Source organism: Saimiri boliviensis, chromosome 13, assembly GCF_048565385.1.
Source record: "Saimiri boliviensis isolate mSaiBol1 chromosome 13, mSaiBol1.pri, whole genome shotgun sequence".
NCBI classification, from domain to species: domain Eukaryota; kingdom Metazoa; phylum Chordata; class Mammalia; order Primates; family Cebidae; genus Saimiri; species Saimiri boliviensis.
In genome coordinates this window covers 17,139,673-17,164,030 of record NC_133461.1, presented here as the reverse complement: position 1 = coordinate 17,164,030, position 24,358 = coordinate 17,139,673, and the positions used below count along the sequence as shown (strand labels likewise).

General features: G+C 43.6%; 1 long non-coding RNA gene across 1 annotated transcript; it reads left to right on the top strand.

Annotated features, from left to right (window-relative positions):
- The first annotated feature begins 29 nt into the window (after window positions 1-29).
- Window positions 30-23,482, top strand: LOC141580928 (uncharacterized). The gene is made up of 3 exons (XR_012513353.1): window positions 30-358; window positions 21,814-21,914; window positions 22,933-23,482. It is a non-coding gene; the product is annotated as an uncharacterized LOC141580928 (long non-coding RNA).
- The last annotated feature ends 876 nt before the right edge of the window (window positions 23,483-24,358 follow it).

The following is a 24,358-nucleotide window of genomic DNA, read 5'->3' as shown; positions in this document are numbered from 1 at the left end:
CCTCCCCGCCCCCAGCCCGCCGGGCCCGGGACTGCTGCCCGTCCGTCCCGCGTCGCCCACCTCCCGTGGTGAGGGGCTGCCCAACCTCCCTCGCACGCTCCCTCGGCTTTGCCCCCGGGGCCCACCCTCGGCCAGGACCTCGACGCCGTCTCTCCACCGGGCGAAAGCGGCACCTGAGCTGGCGGCAGGTGTGCAAGGAGGCCGAGGCCGCCGGGAGCAGGCGCGAGGCCGAGGTGGGGGCCCGGGCCGCCGTGGGCGGGTGGGGGGTCCCCAGTCTGCGCCTCGGACCTGGACAGCGAGAGCGGGGAGCTGAGATTCTCAGGTTTCCAGAAGCTGCCCTGCATCCCTGTCACCGCAGGTACTTTTTGGCTGCCCCTAAAAGTTCACGTAGCCCAGCCAGGGTGGGGCCCCGCTTTGCAAACAGGCCCGAATCGACACTCCACTACCTGGGTCCCTCGAATGGGGGACAAGAAGCAGGGGAGTAAGGAGATGCAAGTCCTAGGGGTTATGTGGAAGCGCGAACCCTCGGAAACCTCGGGGCTCACCCTATTCCACACCTTAAAAGGGACGTGCTTAGAATGTCTTGTTCCCCGTAGAAAATCTCCCGCCTCATGAGTTACCGCGAAATAGGAGAATGAAGGAGAAAGGCCCTTGGTAAAAGATGGTTCCCTGCCCTTTGGCGCCTTTTGAAAGGATTTACCTGCAGAATGAAAACCTAAAACTCTTCTAGAGCTCTGGTGACGGTCACCCGGCGGACGTTCCCGGGTCTCCCCCATCAGGGCTCAGCTGAGTGTGATCCCCACTGTTCCCGCCGTACTTGGAAAGTACTCCCATTTTCACTCCCCCGAGTGGCTTATTGAAATGCTTCTGCCAAGATTTCTTTCTTTTTTGGGGAGGGTGGGGGGCGGGGACGGAGTCTCACCCAGGCTGGAGTGCAATGGTGCGATTTCCGCTCAAGTGATTCTCGTGCCTCAGCCTCCCGAGTAGCTGGGATTACAGGCCCGCACCACACCCCCGGCTAATTTTCGTACTTTTTGGTAAAGACGGGGTTTCCCCATGTTGGCTAGGCTGGTGTCCTACTCCTGACCTCAGGTGATCCTCCTGCTTTGGCCTCCCAAAGTGCTGGGATTACAGTCGTGAGCCACCGCGCCCGGCCTGATTTTTTTTTTTTTTTTTTTTTTTTAAGAGGAAGCCCTATAAACCAATGGGGACTCTAGGTAACCTACTATAAAAATCACAGTGTAACTCAGTGCACCTTGTCATGTTCCACAATTACATCCTGTTGATGGGGTTTCCAAAAGCACTGTCCTTAAGCACATAAAGAAAATTGATCATCTAGAAACAGATAAAGCTTATGAGTATCAGTTGTCTCTAGGATCCCAATTAAAACACGCCTCCTACAGCCATCTGACTGATCCTCATCCCTTTGTTCCCCCAAGCTAAAACCTCTATTGTACACCTGAAAGGAATGAAAGCTGTATGCATATTTTAGAAGCCTAAGGTAATCTTGAAGTAGAAGACTTCAAGAGTCTTTATGTTAAGCCTCAACTTTAGGGCAGGAAGGAGACTTTTTTTTTTTAAAGACAGGGTCCTGCTGTGTTGCCTAGGCTGGAAAGTGGTGGCTGAAATCCTGGCTCACTACAAGTGTGATCTCCTAGACTCAAGCATCCTCCTGCCTCAGCCTCCCAAGTAGCTGGGGGACTACAGGAGTGCCAACATGCCCAGCCAAGTTTTGTACTTTTTTATTTTTATAGATTGGGGTCTCTCTTTGCTGCTCAGGCTTGGTTTTGATCCTGGCCTCAAACCGTCTGCCTGCCTCAACCTCCCAAAGTGCTGGAATTGCAGGAGTGAGCCACCATGCCCAGCTCCAGCACTTTGGGAGGCTGAGTCAGGTGGATCACAAGGTCAGGAGTTCGAGACCAACCTGGCCAAGATGGTGAAACTCCATCTCTACTAAAAATACAAAAATTAGCCAGGTGTGGTGGTAGGCACCTGTAATCTCAGCTACTCAGGAGGCTGAAGCAGGAGAATCGCTTGAATTCAGGAGGTGGAGGTTGCAGTGAGCCGAGATCACACCACTGCACTCTAGCCTGCGTAACAGAGTAAGACTCCATCGAGAGAGAGAGAGAGAGAGAGAGAGAGAGAGAGAGAGAGAAAGAAAGAGAAACTCTGATGTTGGCAAGGAGCTGGAATAAGGAAGGTGAGTTACAATATCCCAAGATTTTGCTAGGAAAATTCAGCCTAGAAATGTTACGATTATACAAGAGTGACCTTAAAGACTACTCTTCAGAAGCTAATTTGAGGGATCAGTAATTGTTCCAAAATTTTTCAACTCTTTTATTCAGCTGCTTTTGAAACAATTCTTGGGGGATTCAAGCATTCAGCATGGTGCGGAGTAACCACTCCCATCCTTAGTCTTAGGCTTCCACCGGCTGGGATTTTAATTCACAGAGCATCATGGGTGTTCTGCCTTCTGTCCAGTCTTGTAAAGCTGTCACACAGAGAAGGTTAATTAACTGGGGCAGACTGGGATAGGCCAGTTCTTAAGGCTGGTCGGAGGCCAGCACTGGGGCGGGCAGAAACAGTTTGAGTCAGAGGAGGAACAGGCAACAACACGTCCCAGCAGAGTCTTCAGTGAGACATTCCAGGATCAAGGCCACTAGGACCAGGCAGTGTTTAGAGCTTCGCGCCAGCAGGCAGCATGGTCAGATAATCTGGCATTGCCCTGGAGACTGGGCACTGCCCATGTGTGGGACAGAGAGAAAATCAAGGCTGCATCCCAGGTGTTAAAAAACTAGGGCCATCAGGATGGGACCCCAGCACTGGAGACCGAGATAAAGATCCACATATTCATGAATTCATACAAAAAAATGAGTATGGACTGTGTGCCAGAAACCTGGCCCTAGGATTAGGATAGAGAAAATACCCCAAATTCCTGCTATCACAGAACTTAACATTCTAATGGAGGAAGGAGATAATACCCCAACTGTCAACGAAAAGAGTTGATCTCTGTGAAATATTTTAAGAGATTTATACTGAGCTAATTATGTGTGACCATGGCCCATGACACAGCCCTCAGGAAGTCCTGAGAACATGTGCCCCAGGTGGTTGGGGTGCAGCTTGGTTTTATACATTTTAGGAAGGCATGAGACATCAATCAAATACATTTAAGAAATATTGATCCAGAAAGGCGGAACAACTCAAAGCAGAGGCTTCCAGGCTGTAGGTGAATTTAAACATTTTCTGGTTGACAATTGGTAGTTTGTGTAAAGACCTGGGATAGATAGAGAAAGTTCCGGTTAAGATAAAGATTGTGGAGACCAAAGTTCTTCTGAAGTGTTAGAGCAGCTGCCCTTAGAGATGATAGGTGACAAATGTTTCCTATTCAGATCTTAGTCAATCTCTTTAGGATAGAAAGGGTCTGAAAGACAAATATCTAGCTATGTTAATAAAGATTCTTTACAGATGCAAATTTTCCTCCACAAAGAACAGCTTTGCAGGGCCATTTCAAAATATGGCAAAGAAGACCAGGCACGGTGACTCAGGCCTATACTCCCAGCACTTTGGGAGGCTGAGACAGGCCGATCACCTGAAGTCGGGAGTTTGAGACCAGCTGACCAACATGGAGAAATCTTGTCTCTACTAAAAATACAAAATTAGCCAGCCATGGTGATACATGCCTATAATCCCAGCTACTTGGGAGGCTGAGGCAGGAGAATTGCTTGAGCCTGGGAGGCAGAGGTTGCAGTGAGCCGAGACTGCACCACTGCACTCCAGCCTCGGCAACAAGAGCAAAACTCCATCTCAACGCCAAAAAAAAAAAAGGACAAAGAAACATGTTTTGGTGTAGAATATTTTGATTTTCTTCTTTGTCTCATAATGTTATGCCAGAGTCAGGCTGGAAAGTAAATCATGATATATAGAGTTAAATCAAACCCACCTGGGCCAGGCACAGTGGCTCACACCTGTAATCCCAGCACTTTGGGAGGCCGAGGTGGGTGGATCATGAGGTAAGGAGTTCAAGACCAGCCTGGCCAAGATGGTAAAACCCCATCTCTACTAAAAATACAAAAATTAGTCAGGTGTGGTGGCAGGTGCCTGTAGTCCCAGGTACTCGGGAGGCTGAGGCAGAGAACTGCTTGAACCCCGGAGGCAGAGGTTACAGTGAGCTGAGATCATGCCATTGCACTCCAGCCTGCCTGATAGAGTGAGACTCCATTAAAAAAATAAATAAATAAAATAAAATAAATAAAACTGGTGAGAAATTTATGATTTGTAGAGCATGACTCCCCAGACCCTTAGATAGGAATTTGGGCAAGATAAAGAAAAAAAAAATCAGAGTTTAGTCCTCACAACATAACAAATAAATTGTATGTTGGAGAGTGAAAAGGTAAGGGAGAAGACGAAGTGGGGAGGGGCATCATGAAATCCGTGTGCTGGGGGACACTCTAGATCAGTGCCCAGGGAGGGACTCCCTGGGGAGGTATTTTCCGAGCTGAGAACTGCAGGGAAAAAGGGAACGTCTCATGCCAGTAAATAGGGAAAGCCTGTTCCCATCCTCAGAGGGCACAAGTGCAGGGTGTCCGCACTTCCCCATGGGCAAAGGTCGAGATGCTGGAACTGGGTTACAAGGTCAATGAGATCTGTAATGTTGATTGATGCTGAGTCACCTGAGTTTGTATTAGAGCTGCTTACATTGGGGCTGGGATGAGTTCTTCATCTTTGTACCTGTACATGGAGCACAGGTGCCCAATAAATGTTTATTGAGCTGAGCCCTTAAATCTCCAAGAACCTGGCATGGAGCTGAGATTAATGTCATCCCATAATACCCAGGGCAGCCCTTCTGTCAGGGATGACACTTTCACAAAAGAATGTGATGATCTCTTCAGTCGCTTTTCATTACTGTCTTCCTGATCTGGGAGGGCAGAGATCATCTTTCAACTTGTGTCCTGAGCACCTAACACGCTAAGAAGGATGTGGGCAGGGGGGCAAGAAGGAAGGAAGAGAGAGGAAGTGAGATGAGGAAACAAGCAAACCCTGTTCCGTGGTTGATCTCCCTACAGATCCTAATCCAGCTCAATTATGGACAGTGACTTTTCTATTCAACATGCTTGAATTTTACATGTTAAAATTGCACCTTGAGTCTGAATTAGGGTGATAGTTGCACAACTCAGTAAATCTACTAAAAGTCACTGAATTCTACACTTAACACAAGCGGATTTTACGGTATGTAAATTATACCTCAATAAATTGTTTAAAAGCCTTAAAGTGGGACCCCATGTTTAGACAACTTTCACAAGCTGTCAATGATAAGCCAAAGAGTCATCTTTAACTGAACACATTATATCCTTCCTAATAGATGTCTAATAGATGTTTAAACCAAATTCATCTGCAAATTTACTTTTTCCTTATGTGATATTAGCCACCGTAAAGTATATATAGTCTTTAAAAATCTAAGAGGTCTTAAAGTTAGCCCAGGCATCGTGGCACATGCCTGTGGTCCTCTCACTTTGGGAGGCCAAGGCAAATGGATCACCTGAGGTCAGGAGTTCAAGACCAGCCTGGCCAACATGGTGAAACTCTGTCTCTACTAAAAATACAAATGTTAGCCAGGCATGTTGGCACGTGCCTGTAATCCCAGCTACCAGGGAGGCTGAGACAGGAGAATCACTGGAACCTGGGAGGCAGTGTGCTGAGATTGTACGATGATACTTCAGCCTGGGCAACAGAGCAAGACTCCATCTCAAAAAAAAAAAGGCTTAAAGTTGATTTAGTCTCCAGAAAGTTTACTAGTAATCATTGCTCAATATAGTGCACACTTGAAAACTTTTTATTTTGGAGCCCTATATAAACCAGTCCCACAGACTTCTTATTCTGGTAAGATGTTCTGAATGAAAAGCTATTAATTTGACATATTGTCTAACCTCTTTCTTATTTAGAATCCAATCCAGTGCTATTAAGAACAATGGAACTTCATCTAGAACAAAATACTCAAGTATTTTGGAAATCTCAAAGGATTTGAATAGGAAATATATCCCAGATTGCTTTTCTAAAAGTAGTGGTGGATTAAACAAAGCTACTTCTTTTTGTTTTGTTTTTTTTGTTTTGTTTTTGAGACAGAGTCTCCCTCTGTCGCCCAGGCTGGAGTGCAGTGGCACAATCTGGGCCTCCTGGGTTCAAGGGATTCTCCTGCCTCAACCTCCCAAGTAGCTGGGATTACAGGCATGTGCCATGATGCCTGGCTAATTTATGTATTTTTAGTAGAGATGGGGTTTCAGCAGTTGGCCATGCTGGTCTCTAACTCGTGACTGCAAGTGATCCACTGCCTCAGCCTCCCAAAGTGCTAGGATTACAGGCATGAGTCACCACACCCAGCCTATTTTTTTTTTTTTTTAATGGAGTTTCACTCTGGTTACCCAGGCTGTGGTACAATGGCACAATCTCAGCTCACTGAAACCTCTGCCTCCCAGGTTCAAGTGATTCTCCTGGTTCAGCCTCTCAAGTAGCTAGGATTGCAGGTGCCCGCCACGAGGCCCAGCTAATTTTTTGTAATAGAGATGGGAGTTTCCCTATGTTGACCAGCCTGGTCTCTAACTTCTGATCTCAGGCCATCCACCCGCCTTGGCCTCCCAGAGTGCTGGGATTACAGGCATGAGCCACCGCACCCAGCCTCTCTATTTTTTTAACCTCATCTTCAGTATGCACAATACAGATTCCAAAACAGTTGGCTAGAATGACGTGACCATAGTCAAGAGTGATGGCCGGTCACCAGGCAACCTGTTTAGCAACCTGCAGGCATAGGCCTCCACCTATCATTTTGGGCAATGACTCTACACAATCAGTGTGGCCTTTATGGTGTATGTCCTGACTAAACATCGTCTCAGACCATAATGCCAAAGTCCTCTGAACACTCTCCTAAACAGCAGGCATCTCCTGTGTTCTTATGTTTGTGCAGTTTGGGGTTGAGTAAGATCCTCATATCCACTAGCAAATTGCTGATGTCTGTGCTATAAGTACGATAGAGGAGAATCATCATACACTGAACTCCATGCCTTGTACAATCAACACGAGAGAGCGTTCACCCTCCCTAATGGATTGGAGTGAACCCATGTGATCAGCCAGGGAAGGGTTGGAATGTGTAGCTCCCCTCTTACCCCACTGTCTGCCATGTCCGCCCTCTGTCCTATTCACCTTCCCTCCAGGTGACCTTCTGTCACCCACACGGTTCCAACTGTCCTCCTTATCTTTCCTTTCCATTGGCTGTCAGTTCCTGGCATCCACTTGGCCCCTCCCCTCATCTGGTCACTAAACCTGCTGCTCCAGCTGTCAGATTACAGAATGGTGCCACTTTGAGAAAGGAGAAAAGGAACAAAAGAACCAGGAGGTCCCACCACTGGTTTTTGAGACCCCCAAGTCTGAATCCAATGTCTTGCCCTCTCCTGGTCCACAGAATCTGGCTCCAGTTTCTCCAGGATCTATTCTTCTGTAATCCACCTGCACCTCATCCAAGTGGACCTGGCACCCCTGTACCTGCCCCAGATCCAGACCTAGCGTCACACAGTTCTTCCTCCCCACTGTCTCTGCTCTCAGCCACTGCCTGCCCTCATCATTCAAACTCAAGGAATGCAAGTATCTGCTACTATTGCACCTGGATATAGGGGATCAAGTCAGTCCACCCTCTAGTGGTCAAGTGGAGAAGTGGCAGCCTCTGCACAGCACCCAGGTTAGACCCTTGCCGAGGTCAGTACAGGGAAATGCCAAGTAAGACTTCATCACAAACCTACCTCCTCTGGCTTTAGTGTTTTCTCCTCTGCTGTTCCTTCCTTCCCTTCCCAGTGGGTGGAGCATGCTGGGAGAGGGCATGGAGTAAAGCCCCCCTGCTCATTTCTCAACTCTTACCCTTCTATCTCTTCGCAACTCCTTAAATGTTCACAGCAGATTTGATTGTTTTGAAGGACACAAATCATTCTGCTACAGGACAAGGGAGCTTCAGGATATCTACCATATCCAAAATTAATAGATTACAATAATTCCTTTTTTACTGGAGAACCTTTGTAGAGTCTATGTACCAGATCGTATGTGTATTTCCCTACATGTCTTTGCAAGAACCCTGGAAGTAATATGATTATCCCCACTTCACAGGTGAGAAAACAAATGCCTACAGAATTTAAGCACCTTTCCCAATATGATGTCACCAGTAAATGGTGAACATGGACTTGACTCAGGTCTGCTGAACCCAAAGCACTTTCCCTTAATTGCTGCACTGATTCCTCCCATAGACTAAAGAATCCAGGCAATTACACTTGATTTGCCTTAAAATGCACCTCAGTCTCTTCCAAGTCATTCTTGTTTTAGCTCAGGGTGCCTGACACTGCAGCTCACAATAATTTAGGACCCCAAATCTCCCCCTGACAGTTTCAAGTGGATCTGCTCCTCCTCATCCTCACTCTCACAGTTTCTTTGTACCTTTCCTTATACAGCAGCACAACCTAGGTTTGTACTTGTCAATCTCCAAAGCTATGGTACTTCCAAAGTTTCTGAGGGCATTTACGTCTCTGCTTCTCACCTTGACCTTCTCCCCTTCAGAGCTCACTCAGATTTCCCCAACCAGATTCATGTTTACCTTCTTTGCACTCTTATAACCCATTGTTTGCTGTTTTATTTTGCACTCATATTCTGCTGTATATCATAGTTAGCTGTTCACTCATTTGTAACAGTCAGTAGATCCTGAGCTGTTGTTTATCCATCTCATCCACCGATGTACACCCACACCCCACAGGATCATGCAGATAAAGTGTGCATGCCCTGCACACATCCAGTGCTTAATACATGTTCACTTAAAATGGGTCAGACAGTGGCTCATGCCTGTAATTCCAGCACTTTGGGAGGCTGAGACAGGTGGATCACCTAAGGTCAGGAGTTCAAGACCAGCCTGGCTAACATAGTGAAACCCCATCTCTACTAAAAATACACAAATTAGCCGGGTGTGGTTGTGGGCACCTGTAATCCCATATACTAGGGAGGCTGAGGTGTGAGAATCGCTTCAGGCCAGGAGGTAGAGGTTGCAGGGAGCCAAGATCACTCCACTGCACTCCAGCCTGGGCAACAGAGTGAGTCTCCATCTCAAAAAAAAAAAAAAAAAAAAAAAGTTCATTTAAATATGACCAGTCATGACTTTCTATTTTCTCTTCCAGAGTCTATATGTTTCCTATAGCTTCTCTAGGGGAAGCTATGTTTCCTATAGCTTCTCTAGGGGAATTATCCCTAAATTGTCTCTTCACAAATCTGTTACAACTCAGTTGCTCTAGGCTCTATGTAATCCCAGCTACTTGGGAGCCTGACGTGGGAGGATCGCTTAAGCCTGGGAGATGGAGGTTGCAGTGATCCAAGATCATGCCATTACACTCCAGCCTGGGCAACAGAGTGAGACTCCATCTCAAAAAATAAAAATAAAAATAAATAAAAAATGATCATTTAAAATGACCAGTTGGGACTTTCTGTTTTCTCTTCCAGAGTCGTATTTCCCATAGCCCCTCTAGGAGAATTAGTCCTAAATTGTCTCTTCACAAATCTATTCCAGCCCAGTTGATCCAGCTTTGTCAGAGTGAGATTTAGGATTATTTTCCAAATTCATTTAAACGGAGATAAGAGAAGGATGGTAAAGGTTTTGATATGACATGAGAGTTCTCACTCTTGGTTTTACAGTAATATGGACTTCCCAATGCCAATCCTCACCTTATGTTACAGATTGAATTCTGTCCCCCAAAATTCACATGTTGAAGTTCTAACCCCCAGTACCTCATAATGTGACCATATTTGGAGATTAGGGTCTTTACTAGAGATCATGAAATTAAGATCAGGTCAGTACAGTGGACTCTAATCCTGTAGGAATTATATGATGTTCATATAAGTAGAGGAAATTGGTTAACATAGTGGCTCACACCTGTAATGCTAGCATTTTGGGAGGTGGAAGAGGGCAGATCACCTAAGATCAGGAGTTCGAGACCAGCCTGGTCAACATGGTGAAACCCTGTCTCTACTAAAAATATAAAAATTAGCAAGGTGTGGTGGTATGTGCCTATAATCCCAGCTATTTGGGACGCTGAGGCAGGAGAGTCACTTGAATCCGGGAGGCAGAGGTTGCAGTAAGCCAAGATCATGCCAGTGCACTGTAGCCTGGGTGAGGGAATGAGACTCTGTCTCTAAATAAATAAAAAGGTAGAGGAAATTATGGGCATAGACAAATACAGAGGGGAGACGATGTGAAGACGGGGAGCAGACGCCATCTATAAGCCAAGGAGGCAGGCCTGGAACAGATCCCTCCCTCACAGCCCTCAGAAGAAACTGATCCTCCTGACACCTTGATTTCAGGCTTCTGGCCTCCAGACTGTGAGACAATAGGTTTCTGCTGTTTACCTAGTCTGTGGCATTTTATAATGGCAGCCCTATAAGCGCGTATGTTTTAGGACTCTTGTTCACTCAGAATTAGATTCTACAACCCGCAGTGGGTTCTTATCTAGATGCCATTTATTTTCTGAGGGTTTACCTCCATGGATAAACTAGGAAGATAACCAAGCAATTGTGCTTCCTCTCTTCTGAAAGAAGAAAAATAGTAATGATGGCTATTATCATGAAGCATTATTGTGTATGTCAGCAATGAGATGATAATTGAGTACAGTAATGTGTGTAAATCACTACATGAGGTACTTTGCAAACATTCTCTCAGTCTTTCCAGCCACCTAATTGAGGTGGTGGGGGGGTATTGTTATCCTCAGTTCACAGTTGTGGAAATGGAGGCTCAGAGATATTAGTGTAAGTCACTCAGGAGTGAACTTCAAGGCTTGGCTGTGTCCCGTTGGTTGCCTGTATTGCTCTTCCCCCACGTGGCAGATTCCTTTTTCTGTTCCAGTATCCTCACCAACCCAAGTGTCTTAGACGATCCTAGCTAGTTATGCAGTAACCTGTGGTGGTACCATTTCTCGTGCTCACGATTGGTTTACATGGGGATATGACCAGTATTGGACAGTGAGAAATGAGAGGAAGTTGGCTGGAAGGCTTCTAGAAGAAGGATTCCTTACCATCAAAAAGAGATGTGCAAAGTGGTAGCTCTGCTGCTGGATGTTACCGAATCCGCATACGATGGTAGGATGACAGCAACCACTTCGTAGCAAAGAGCAGAGGTTCCTCAGAGAGAACATTCTACAGGGAGAAGAGGAAATGGCACCCATGACACCACTTTGCCTGAGGTCACCAACCCTACAGGTGCTCCCCCTCTGCATTTTTCATTTAGTGAGATGACAAATTCTTTATTGTTTAAGCCATTTTGTGTTGCTTTCTGCCATTTGCTGCTGAAATCATCTCAATATGCCTTTCTACCAATATGTTTTGACTTTCCACAGTAAGAACAGTTTTCAGACATCATATTATTAGAAATAAATACTCAGATTCACTGCTATACAGAGTTTCAAAGGCGCAACAGAGAGAAAAACATTTTGTGTGTGTTTTTAAGCTGGTGAAAATATATATATCATTTACCATTGTAACCATTTTAAAATGTCAGTTCAGTGGCATTAAGTATATCTACATTGTCAGGCAACCATCATCATCATTCATTTCCAGAACATTCAGAACATTTTCTTTCTTTTCATTTCCTTTCTTTTTTTTTTTTTTTTGTTTTTTTTTTTGTTTTTTTTTTGTTTTTTTAGATGAAGTTTCACTCTTATTGCTCAGGCTGGAGTGCAATGGCACATTCTTGGCTCACTACAACCTCCGCCTTCCAGGCTCAAGCAATCTTTCCTGTCTCACTCTCCTGAGTAGCTGGGGTCACAGGCATGGAGCACTGTGCCTGGCTAATTTTTATATTTTTAGTAGAGACAGGGTTTTGCCATGTTGGCCAGGCTGGTCTCAGGTGATCCACCTGCCTCAGCCTCTCAAAGTACTGGGATTACAGGCGTATGCCACTGCACCCAGCCTCCAGAACTTTTTCATCATCCCAAGCTGGAACTCAGTATTCATCAAACAATAACTCCCTATTTGCCTCCTTCAACCCCTGACAACCACCATTTCCCCTTCTGTCTCTATGAATTTGACTTCTCTAGGTACCTCATGTAAGTGGACTCATAACAATATTTTTCTTTTATGTGTGGTTCATTTTTTTTCTTCTAATGCTTTCAAGATTCATTCATACTGTAGCATATATGAAAATTCTCTTCTTTTTAACGCTTATAGTCCATGGTGTGCATATATTGCATTTTGTCTACCTGTTCATCTGTCAATGGACATTTGGCTTGTTTCCACCTTTGAGCTATTGCAAATAATGCTGCTACAAATCTGGGTGTACAAATACCTAGTTGACTTCCTGCTTTCAATTCTTTCGAGTATATACCGAGAAGAGGAATTGCCAGATCACATGAGAGTTTTACTTTTAAATTTTGTAGGAAGCTTCCTACTGTTTTCCATGGCAGCAATGCCATTTTACATTCCCACCGATCGTGCACGAGGGTCCTAACGTCTCTACATCCCTGCCAACACTTGTTTGTTGTGGGTTTGTTGTTTTTTGTTTGTTTTTTTTTTTTATAATAGCCATCCTAATGGATGCGACATGGTGTCTTACAGTGGCTCTGATTTGCGCTTCTCTAATGATTAGTGATGTTGAGCATCTTTTCATGTGTTTACTGGCCATTTGTGTCTTTTCTGGGGAAATGTCTACTCAAGTCCCTTGCATATTTTTGAACTGGTTTGTTGTTGTTGTGGTCGATGTTGAGTTTTAGTCATTCTTTACACATTCCGGATTACTATTCCTTTTAGATATGATACGTGATTTGCAAATATTTTCTCCCATTCTGCAGGGTGCATTTTTACTGTGTTGATAACATCTTTTGAAACAAAAAAGAGAAGCAGCATTTCTCTTTGGAGGATTCTCTAAAGAACATGTAGCCCATTCGTTCTTCAATGCTCTAAAACCTATCTCTGAATTAAGTCAGGCCACCAGAAACAGACACCTACTTTGCTTTGTATAACCCCATCATATTTATTCATTCATTCACTCAATGGGCACAAATGTGCTGAGACCCTGCCATGGCAAAGCTATGCTAAGCAATTTTACTGAATTGTGTGTTGCTGCTGGTGTGAAGAATATCAAAAGAACTGGCCCTGTGCCACTTGTTGCTGGGTTCGAGGTATGGATGTTGCCAGTCACGTTGTCCATAAGGAGTATTTTAGCATATGCCAATTATGAAGACTGATGAGAGAAATTTCCCTCTGGTCTCCTGTCAAGGATATTTGTGCTTCTTCCTTAGCCACTGATCCTACGTAATGCACATCTTACAACTGATCATTCCTCCCTTCTCACCATGGCTGCTGGGATTGCCATGAGCAATTTCTAGCAGGTGAACTGGCCATCGTGACATGCTTTCCAAGGGAGTGAACTCAGTCCCCACTCCGTCTTAACTTCCTATTGCCTCATTAAAAAGCTACTTATAAATTTCATTTTTATCTCCCTTCATTTTAGCCATTTTTAATACTGCCTTAAATCCTTTTTAAAACAATAAAAAATAAAACTCACTATCATTGTGTAGGGCCCAATACAAGGGCCCAGAAATGTAGGGTCCTTGCCCACAAGTTATTAAGAATTTCAAGATGACAGCAGAGCATTAAACCGCATGTTGGACCCTTCTGAGTGTGGGACCTTGTATGACTGGACAGGTCACATGCCCATGGAGCCAGGTCTGCCAACTATTGTAATCTGGGGAATAGACACCAGTTATTCTTCCATTTAGTCACTGAACATTATGTCTATTCATCTAAGCTTTCTCAAGAACTATTCAAGAACTAGTGAGCATTGGGTACACCTTTGTGTTAGAGAATATAGAGGCAGAGAGATGGGAAAATTAAAGATGACTTCAGGGATTGTATTGATCTAAAATTGATCATTTCTATGAGCTTCTGATGGTCAGCTTCTGGTTGATGTGCCTCTGGTTCATCTTTGCATTTTCCCACATTCCTAGCACAATGCTGTCATATAATAGGAACTCAAACCCTGGTGGGCTAGCTGGCTAGCTGGGTCGTGATGGTTAGACATACATGGACCATATTTAGGTAATATAAAATAAGGTTAGAAAAGTTCTTTGGGTTTCAACTTAAGGAGCTGTAGAGTCGTGGACTTAGTTTGGTAGAAATGAAAAAGCAGGATTGTTTTTGAGCAAAAAGATGATGTGGAAAAGCTGACCTGACCCTGGGATGAAGGATGAGCTGGAGAGCAGCTACCGGAGGCAAAGCATGCAGCTAGAAAGCCATTTCGCCAGTTCCCATGGAGGTGATTAGACTAGAATTAGACTGGGTAGCAGTAACTGTGATCATCACAATAATAGTACCCACTTCTTTACATTTATCACATCTTTTCACACCATTGTTTCATTTGCTCCTTCAGTAATCCTGCTTGGAAAGTATTATTGCATTTTATAGAACTGCAAATTGATTCTCGGAAAGTGCGAATGATTTCCCAGGTGGGAGTAATTAAAGAGCGAAGCCAGGTCAGGTCTGCATAGGCAAGTCTTTTTCTCCTCCACCCTGACCACACATTCCAGTTGTTGGATGAACTTTCAAACAATGAGATGTCTAGACGCCACCCCCAGATACTCTGATTTAATTGGTCTTGGATGAAATCCAGGCAAGGGAGTTTTTCAAAACTCCCCGGGACTCTCAACAGTAGCCAGGTGGAGAACCCGTGGGCTGTGGCACAGCCTGGCTGTAAGGCAGGGCCTGAAAGCCAGAGGCCATGGGAAGGCAAAATTGATGAGACTTGACATTGAACTGCGGAGAGATGCCAAGGCAATGAGGTTTTTAGCCTCAGGGACTAACTACCTCTTTAACCTCATCTTTAGCCAGACCAGGATGAATACACATACACCTGGGAGCAGCTGCATTCAGGATTAGAATAACAGGAAAATTACTGCTTTCAATGGGATCAAAAACAGTCATCCACCCCACAGATGGTAAACAGCGTGTGTATGCGTGTGACAAATGTGTGTTCTTCGGTGGGGGCTGGAGGTGGCAAACTCTAAAGGTAGTGATATGGACAACTCTTCCTGTGAAGTGCCCCACAGGCTTCTATCCTGTGGTGCTAAATTCTGTCCTTGGAAACATTCCATGAGATCATTTGGCTCTTGGATTTCCACATCTATACCCGGATTCATGACCCATTGGGGAACAACCTGAGTGATGTCGACCATAGCAGGGCTGTTCTTGAGATGGAAGTCAGGATGACTGGAAGGGAAGATGCATTTAATAGACAAAGTATTTGAGTTGCTGGTAGCATATCCAGGTGCAGACAACCAGCTAACCATTGGAGGTGTGAGACTGAATCACTGGATTGCATCTTAAACAATTCAGTAGAAGTTGGTTAACATCTTAGATGTGGATGAGATCAACAAGCAACTCAGTAATGAAGAAGAGGTTCAAGGACCAAACAGTAGAGAACAGCTATCCTTTGGGGTTTGGATAGCTGAGAAAGAGGATGCACAATGGGTGCTTTACTTTTGAGTACCATCACCTTTCCTGATCCTCTCCCACTGGTTTCTTACTTGCAGCATTGAGGTAAATCTCTGAGACTGTCCCTAGGCCCTGAATATGACCTTCACTTTTCCATCTCCTTTTTTTTTTTCCTCGAAATGTTTCTTCTCTTCTCCATATGCATATGTGGGGTCAGTCCTGTGAAAGATCCCTCTCCAATGCCCCTCTCTCATTTGGAGAGTTTTCTGCTGTCTCTCCTCCCATGTGGATATCACTTCTCCTTTCTTTAACCCTCATTGCACTTCTCTGTGAAGCTCTTATGCACTGCAACAGTTAGCTATTGCTGCATAACAAGCTGTCCCCAAATTTACCAGCTAAAAAAATCAAACATTTATCATCTCTCACAGTTCCTGGGGGCTAGGAAGCAGGGATTGGCTTAGCTAGGTGGTTCTGGCTCAGGGCCTTTCATGAGGTTGCTTAGGTATTAGTTGAGAATGCCCTCCTCTAAAGGTTTGACTGGGACTGGATGACCTGCTGTCAAGATGGTTCACTCACATGGCTGCTGGCAGGATGCCACTGCTCCTCACTGGCCTGAGCAGAAGGCTTCAGCTCTTTGCCACATGAGCCCTTCCACAGGGTTGCCTGTGTATCCTCACAGCATGGCAGCTGGCTTCCCCCTGAGCATCTGATGAGAGAGAGAGAGAGAGTGAGAGAGAGAGGAGAGCGAGCACACAGGAAGTCATTTGTCTTGCATGACCTAGTCTTCAAAGTTGCACATCAATATTTCCTTTTTATCCTATTTGTTACAAGTGTGTCACTAAGTGCAGCCCACATTCACGAAAAAGGTAATTGGCTCCAGCTTTGGAAGGGAAGAGTGTTAAAGAATTTGTGGACATATAAATGGTCCCCAACTTATGATTGTTCCATTTATGATTTTTTTTTGACCTCACAAAGAGTTTATGGGGTATTAAGTGCATTTTTGACTTACATATTTTCAACTTAAAGTGGATTTTTTTTTTTTTTTTTTTTTTGAGACGGAGTCTCACTCTGTCACCAGGCTGGAGTGCAGTGGCACGATCTTGGCTACTGCAACCTCCACCTCATGGGTTCAAGTAATTCTCCTGGCTCAGCCTCCCAAGTAGCTTTGACTACAGGCATGTGCCACCAAGCCCAGCTAATTTTTGTATTTTTAGTAGAGACAAGGTTTCACCATGTTGGCCAGAGGGTCTCAATCTCTTGACCTCATGATCCTCCCACCTTGGCCTCCCAAAGTGCTGGGATTACAGGCATGAGCCACCATGCCCAGTCTTAAAGTGGATTTATTGGAACATAACCCCCTTTAAGTCGAGGAGTATCTGTACTTAAAACCACCACATCCACTTGCCATAATCTTCCCTACATTCAAACTCTTGTCCTTTAATTCAAAACAAGGCTTATTTGGTAAGCATTTTATGGAACACCTCTCATGTGCATTGTGATAGACAAAAATAAGAGAGAGAACCTTCACTTAATTCTACAAATAACAAAGACAAGTACATAGGTATTGCTATACAATGCAATAAGTGCTATAAAAGGGAAATAAGAAGGTGCAATGGGAGAACAGAGCTATAAGTAGCTAAATATAAGGGAGTCAGGAAAGGTTTTACCTTTGCTGTTTCTGCATACTCAGCACCCTCTACCCCGTCTTCGGGTAATACAGCGACTCTTTTTATATAAGGAGCCCTTCCAGTTACCCATATGCCCTGGACACAGTGTCTCTCTGCCACAGAAATTGGTTCAAGAATGGGTACATGACACAGGCTAGACCAATGTGAACCATTCTCCAGAGACTCCCTGTGGAACTCATGGAAGAGTTCCTCTCTTCTTCTGAGACAGGGACCTGTGAGCCTGCTGGAGCTGCCAGCAAGTATCCTTACTGTGACCTGGAGAGACTGACATCCACATGGAGGGAAGTAGAGATGGAGAGGAAGCCTGTCCTGATGACCTCACCAGTGCTGGGATTCTCTGAAGCCACAGCACCTCTGCATTTAGTTATTTTTATTTGCTAAAAGCCACTTTGAGATCAAAGATTGTCAATGTTATTCAACAGAGGCCTGACTCCTACAGGAGGTTCTATGGAGCTGGGTCTTGCAGACCAAGCAGAAGTTTGTCAGATGTAGGTGAAAACAGGCTCCAAAGGCATGTCAGAAAGAAAAAATGTGCAAATACATAGTCCTGTGATCTACAGCCCAGAAGAAGTCCCACACAGCTAGTGCAGGGGCTGCCCTGGCTGGCCAGTGAGAGGCAAGAGCAGTGGAACCTGGATGGAGGAGCCCTGAACCCCAAACACTGGAAAGGTTGGGTGTCTGAGTGGGGGGTCAGAGGGGATGCCACTTTTTCTAGCCACAATATTCTATAATAATCCATCTCTGCTTCAGGAGGGCAGGATAAATAAATGTTGTATATATAGATTGCTGTTTGCTAATTTTAAATTAGAAAGCTCTTTGGATTATATATAGCAGAGTTGTACAGTGGCTTAAAATTTTGGGGGTCACACAAGGAATGAGATGGTGCCCAGAAAAACATGATCTGTAACATTAGATAAGAATCACCTGGGCTGGGAGCGGTGGCTCACACCTGTAATCCCAGCACTTTGGGAGGCTGGTATCATGAGGAGCCCAAGGTCAGGAGTTCAAGACCAGCCTGATCAACATGGTGAAACCCCGTCTCTACTAAAAATACAAAATTAGCCAAGCGTGGCGGCGCTTGCCTGTAATCCCAGCTACTCGGGAGGCTGAGGCAGGAGAATTGCTTAAACCTGGGAGGTGGAGGTTGCAGTGAGCCAAGATGGTGCCACTGCACTCCAGCCTGGGTGGCACAGCAAGCTTATCTCAAAAAAGAAAAAAAAATCTGTTACAGTGGGGGTCCCAGAGTACATGAAAAAGTATAGTGAGTCCCTGTAAGTAGAAAAACAGGAAATAGGACCCCCACTCTGAGTGGAAGACCTGACAGCTACAAATCATCAGCCAAACCTCTGGATATCCTTTTCTGGGTCCCACTGCCCCCCTTGCTAAAGAGACAAAAGCTCTCAGCAGCTTATGATCGCACCCACCTTCCAGATTCATGGAGACTGGTCCTGCTCGCCATGCTTCTGACCTAGAAGCCGGACTTGCTGAAACGTGTCAGCCTGCCCTTTCGTCTCCCCACCCTTAACCTCTGGGTTAGAAAAGGGTAAGAAGAGGAAAGCGTAATTAAGCCACTGCTTAGAGAAGCCGCTGTTTTGCTCCATTCTTCCGAACCAGCTTTGGAATAAGGCTGTCTCCTACCAAGCAAAATCAGAGAACCTTGATGTGAGCCTTGGAATTCAAACCCAGTGCAAGCTCTTTCAGATCACAGATCTCATCTCACCTTTGCTGCCTACCTCAAGTAAATTCTCAGTGAATGCTTAAAGGTTTGAATTTTAAGAAAGTAAGGAGGGAGCAGGTAATGAGATCCTGGTATGTGAAGGTGTGGCCAACACTTGTAAATACAGTGCAGACAAGGGGAGAGCCAGCACTGCCTCAAAGAAGTACCAGCATTGAGAGAAGAGTTTCTAGGTCAAATGTGTTTAAATGCTGAGAAGAAGGGCAATACTATAAAGTTATGAAAGAAGTCTAGGAATATTTGACCAGTATATTTAGTGAAGTTGATTTAATACCCGCCTGTATTCATTTAAGAATACACATTTACAGCCGGGCGTGTTGGCTCACACCTGTAATCTCAACACTTTGGGAGGCTGAGGCAGGTGGATCACTTGAGGTCAGGAGTTCGAGACCAGCCTGGCCAACATGGTGAAACCCTGTCTCTACTACAAATACAAAAAATTAGCCAGGCGTGGTGCCTGAGTGCCTGTAATCCCAGCTATTCAGGAGGCTGAGACAGGCTGAACCTGGGAGATGGAGATTTCATTGAGCCAAGATTGCACCATTGCACTACAGCCTGGGCAACAAGAGCAAAACTCCTTCTCAAATAAATAAATAAGAATATATATTTACAAGGGGAGGGAACAAAAGTACCTATTGGGTACCATGTTCACTATTTGGGTGATGGGTTCGATCGAAACCCAAACCTCAGCATCATGCAATACATACATGTAATAAACCCACATATGTAACCCCTGAATCTAAAATTTAAAAAATACATATGCTTATAAATGTCCACTGGAGATTTATAATATAGATACACAAACACGTGTATATTTGTATATGTATGTTTAATATACATCCTACTGTGCTACTATAAAAAATGCATACTATTTAGAATAAACATAAATTAGAACTATATATATTAAAACAAGGATTTGCCCAAAATTGTACCCAGAAACAAATTCAAAGTTTTAAAAGCTTTCACTGTAATTCAAGAAAGGTTGAAAAAAGAAAAACTAATTACTGAACTCTAGAAGCTATAAAAACGTCATATATACCTAAAATAAAGAGAAAAAAGAAAATAATGAAGGTAAAAATCCCAAAATAATAATATTAGGAACTGGCCAACAAATTCAAGAGCTTTATACTTAAGAAAAATAAGCAAAATAAACCATGTCTGAAGAATTAAATGAAGACAAATAATAGTAATAATACTTAGAAATGGTAGCGTATACAGCAATGAATATGAAGGGAATTTATCTAAATAGATTAGTATAAGCTTGTATATGCAATTCTTGTACCATGTTCAACCCTATGCTAATACATTCCAGAATCTGGTCATTATCTGAGAAATACACATTTCCAAAACTGAAACCAGAAATAGTAAACTATGCTAGAGAGGTAACAATAAAATAAACCAAAAACATAATCAAATAACTACTTCCCAAAAAAGAATCTGAAATCAGATCATTTTGCTAGATTTTTTTCAAATGCTGAAGGAATAAAAATTTATATCTTCGCTGGACGCGGTGGCTCACACCTGTAATCCCAGCACTTTGGGAGGCTGAGGCAGGAGGATCACTTGAGGTCAGGAGTTTGAGACCAGCCTGGCCAATGGTGAAACCTTGTCTCTACTAAAAGTACAAAATATTGGCTGGGTGTAGTGGTGCATGCCTGTAATCCCAGCTACTCGGGAGGCTGAGGCAGGAGAATCACTTGAACCCAGGATGGGGAGGCTGGAGTGAGCCAAGATGGTGCCACTGCACTCCAGCCTGGGCAACAGAGTGAGACTCTTATCTCAAAACAAACAAAAATTATATCTTCTATAATTTGTTTTAGGGCATGTGAGAAATAGAAATTACTCCATTTATTCTGTAATTTTTCTCTTCACTTTCTTTTGTTCGTATCTTTCATCATTTATTTATTTTATTGATCTTTTACACTCAGTTAACCCCATATTCCATCAAACTTGTTGCCTGACCAAAATGGTTTGAAAAGGTTTTTGCTTCTAAGGAGTTTTTAATAGGCTATGAAACATGTTTATAGACCAGAAACAGAAAAATGTTTTTCTTATCCTCTTCAGATCCAAAATTTCAACAGTAAATATGTTTAATGTGGGTGACTTCTATCTTGCTTTTTAAACAAAGACAAATGGTTTGTTATTATCATCCTTCCTTTTTATATTTTAACTTTAATATATATATTTTTTGCTTAGTTTAGTCTATTTAATGTCCTTCCCCTTTAAAATCTCTGCTAATCCTCTTAAGAATCTAGGTCCAAATCTTGACTTTTTTTTTTTTTTTTTTTGAGACTGAGTTTCACTCTTGTTGCCCAGACTAGCATGCAATGGCATGATCTCGGCTCACTGCAAACTCAGTCTCCCGGGTTCAAGTGATTTTCCTGCCTCAGCCCCTCAAGTAGCTGGGATTACAGGTGCCCGCCACCATGCCCAGCTAATTTTTGTATTTTTAGTAGAGACGGGGTTTCATCATGTTGGCCATGCTGGTCTCAAACTCCTAATCTCAGGTAATCCACCTGCCTCAGACTCCCAAAGTGCTGGGATTACAGGCATGAGCCACCACACCCAGCCCAAATCCTGACTTTCTAATTCTTACATTTGCCGTGACTCCATACTTATAAGTGCTGTTCCTTACCAATGATATTTTTTCTCAAATACCAACTGTTTAATATTCAGGATTAATTCCTCAGTAAACAAGCCAGAGTTATAAGCAAGTATAGAAAACTTCCTGACTCCAGGAAGAAGTCTGCCATCACCACTGGCACACTTGCTGGAAATTTGAACAGTGTGGAAACCTCAGAAATATTTCCAATTTGCAGAAGTGTGTTCATCAAGTTCAAGGGCAAAACTAGTGAAAGGAAAATTTTGCTACCATAGTTTTCTCTTGTGTTTCTTCTTTAGGGGTGGAGAGGAGCAGAACTTTCTTCACTTGTCCACAAAGATTTGAATCTTCCATAAAGGAAAGGAGGAGTTTTGCTGAAAGCTTTCATAGTTAATTAAAGGTAACCAAAATTATTTACCTTTAAACTCTTCAGCACCAGGAACAATGATAAATGTCTCCTCTCCTCTGCCTCCCTTGAATTTTGTTCCTACCATGGAACTAACTGCATTAAAGTTCACACACACACACACACACGATGCTTTTTGGAGGGTATGATTCAACTTTTTGTTCTTCAAGGCCTAGCACAGTACCTAGAACATAGTTTACACTTAGTAAGTGTTATTTGAAATGAAATATAATGAAATTGAATCTAACTAAAATGAAAGCATAAAGAAGCAGCTATGGGAGCAACAGAGGAAAGCAATTTCTAATTCTACCTGGTGCATTAACAAAAGGTAAAACAAAAATAACACAAAATGTGTTTTGAGTTATGCAAACCATTTTAACAATATAATTTAATTGCATGGAGCAAACATGTATTTAATTGTAATAATAAATATTTACACATTTTTACAGAGCATTTTAATCTTCGAAACCCTTCCAGGCACTAAATAATTGAATTTTCTAGACTACATTCTTCAAAAAATCATCCACATTGATTTAATGTTCCCAACAGAGTAAATGAAAATATAAACAAATTAAATTAGCACAAAGCTCAAAATTTCTCTCCACATTATTCAGACCACCCACCTTCTCCCCGGGAGGTGGTACCAAGAGGATATGGATGGTACCAATTATATCTCCAGCAAATGAGAACCACTGTGTCAATGTGGACACCAGCATCATCTCATCGTGCGCATGACAGACACACTCTACACAGACACACAGATCATCTAGGCCCCAAACTGAACAGCACGTTTCCCAAGCTCCATATTGGCTATTGTTTTCTACTCACTGGAGTAGAGTCCCTTCGTCCCTGGTAAACTTAAGAACTTCTAGGACTAATGTTCGTCTCTAAAGAGACAAGCTTTTGATCATATAAAGAGAAGTTTCTACACTGGCATATATCTGTGCTGTGATATATGCATCTGTAAAAAGATGTTTACTGAGACCTTTTTTGTCATATATTTTGAGTACAGCCCCAGTGCTGAGAACAACTGGAGAAAAATTCCTGAAGTCTACCTTCAGCTTATTTAAGAAAGGCCAGAAATGAAAAAGAACAATTAGAGAAAGTTATCAAGCAGCAGTTCAGGAGCTTCCTCCTCCTGCCCTGAGCCCGAAGTGGGAGGCCCCGAGAGACTCCCTCACAAAGGCCAGAGAGGGCATCTTCGAGAAGACGTGGAAAGACAAAGAAAGGGGGAAGAAGAGTGAAGGAATGGCCCTTCCCGCTGTGTCTCTGAGCCAAGGTGAGGCCAGAGGTGGGGAGGGAAGAAGCTCTGGGTGGAATGATAGATGGAAGTTTTGATTTAGACTCAAGGAGACATTTTAGCTCCTGAAAGTGAATCACAGCTACCTCAGATGGTTCTTAAACTGAGAGCCATTCAAAAGCAATGAGACCTGCCTACGGTGGTGTCATGGATCAGGAAACAGCGATCAGACGAAGCCATGAAGGGAAAAATAAATAACTCTGTATCCCTTTTATATCCACTGAGATCATCCCATTTAATTAGCCAGTTACATTTCCTTAAAATATAGCCTCATTTGTCCTAACATGGCCAAAATAAATAGAATAGTCTATTCTCTTAGCAGTCATAATGACGGAATTGGCTTAACCACATGGTAAGCCAAATAATTGTGCAAAAATCAACCTTAATTATTGTTGAAAAGTCTAAACAACCACACCACACAGAGATTTGCTGGATGAATGACTATGTATACCTACAGCTTTAAACTTGTCTCCTTTTTTTTTTTCTCATAACTCCCAATAAAACTGAATCATGAAATATAGATCATGCTGTCATTAACAGGACAGACATAATAACTTGTCTGGTTAATCAAAACCTGGCAGACATTCAGAGTCATTGTTGTTTTAAACAAATAATTTGAATTTTCTACTCAGAACAGGCTAAGGGACTCATCTGGAAGATAAAGGATGAAGTTTAGCTGGAGAAACAAATTTCGGCTAACACTTCAAATGTCCCAAGCTTAAACTACTTTTTGAGTAGACAAGCTGCTTAAGTGATGTATTCCAATCTCTCAGGTTACTGTGGGAATGGACCCTTGATTCTGAATCACTGAGACAGCAAAAATTCATTCATCAACCTGGAAGGCCCCCTGCACTCCCTTTTTTTTTTTTTCCCCCCCAGGAGGAGTCTTGCTCTGTAGCCTAGGCTGGAGTGCAGTGGAGCAATCTCGGCTCACTGCAAACTCTGCCTCGCAGGTTCAAGTGATTCTCCTGCCTCAGCCTCCTGAGTAGCTGGGATTACAGATGCGTGCCACCACACCCAGTTAATTTTTGTATTTTTTAGTAGAGACTAAAAACATGGGGTTTCACCATGTTGGCCAAGCTGGTTTCAAACTTCTGACCTCCTGATCTGCCCACCTTGGCTTCCCAATGTGCTGAGA